Below are 1,065 nucleotides of genomic sequence, written 5' to 3' on the forward strand. Positions count from 1 at the left end.
GTTAATAAATCTTTATGGCTCACATCACTGGCTCATCTAGACCCTAAAGAAATACTGAATCCCCCTTCCTCTTCTCTTTAAACACAGAGCCCACCACCTTGCAAGGGTGAAATGCCCTTCCCTCAGGGCACACAGTTGGGTGCGGCATCCAGGTTTTTGCTCCTTCCTATCACTCACCACCTTTTGCCCAAGATGCAGCCAACCCAGGGCCTTCTGGTGCCAAGGGCAAAGGGCTGCCTCTGCTGGCACAGGTGGCTTGATTAGAAATACAGCAGAAGGCCTGCAGCAAGCGTGGCTTAGCTGCACTTATCGCATTGCTTCTAGTTTGGAATGCCCAATTCTAGAATCCAGGGCTCCCTCCCGCTTCGAGATCCTTTGCTCCAGCTCCAAAGCAAGGGTCTCTTTCACGAAGTCCCACCCTCAGTGGCTGCTAGCTCCGCCCAATTACAGATCTCCAGCCGGGGCAGGCGACTGAACCGTATTTGGGATCCTCGGGCTCGCGCTCCGCACTAGAGGAACGCGCGTTCCCGCGCGCCTGCGTACTCGGGCTCGTTCCCGGGCATCCCTTTCCCCGAACTCAGCGGGGGGGAAGGTTCACTGCTAGAGCAGGGCGGGCGGAGGGAAGACGTGGAGTGCTTCCCGTGCGGGGTTTCCCACAATGCACCTTGGCGGCGGCGGCAGTGGCGGCGCTCTAGCCGGGGCATGTCTGCATCTCGACTGCTCTGGGAGGAGGAAGAGAAGGAGGAAGAGGAGGAGGAGGAGGAGGAGGGGGAGGAAGAGGAGAAAGGCGCAGGGGTGGGAGCTATTGCTGAAGCTGCCACCACCAAAGTTTCTCCCCCCTCCCCCCCTTCCCCTCCTCTTACGGCCCATAGAATGGCCGGAACCGCTGCCGCCCCCAGTTGGTGACCGCGCTGTTCGCCGCCCGCGGTAAAGAGCACGGCCTGGCAGGCCGGGCCTGGGCTCCGGGCGGGAGGGGGAGAGCGCGCGGCTGCAGGGGGTGGGGGGGCGGAGGAGCGCGCGGCTGCGGGGGGGGGGGGCGGCGGCGGAGAGCGCGCGACTGCGGGG

At 62.8% G+C, this 1,065-nt stretch overlaps 1 protein-coding gene across 1 annotated transcript in view; it reads left to right on the forward strand.

The window, feature by feature from the left end:
* The first annotated feature begins 770 nt into the window (after positions 1-770).
* Positions 771-1,065, forward strand: part of ZNF148 (zinc finger protein 148) — a 148,838-nt gene continuing 148,543 nt past the window's right edge. Inside the window, exon 1 of the mRNA XM_044670030.1 lies at positions 771-927. The gene's annotated coding sequence lies outside the window, so the exon portion shown is untranslated. The remainder of the gene's footprint in view (positions 928-1,065) is intronic.

The sequence above is a fragment of the Gracilinanus agilis genome, chromosome 3 (genome assembly GCF_016433145.1).
Source record: "Gracilinanus agilis isolate LMUSP501 chromosome 3, AgileGrace, whole genome shotgun sequence".
In the NCBI taxonomy this organism is placed as follows: domain Eukaryota; kingdom Metazoa; phylum Chordata; class Mammalia; order Didelphimorphia; family Didelphidae; genus Gracilinanus; species Gracilinanus agilis.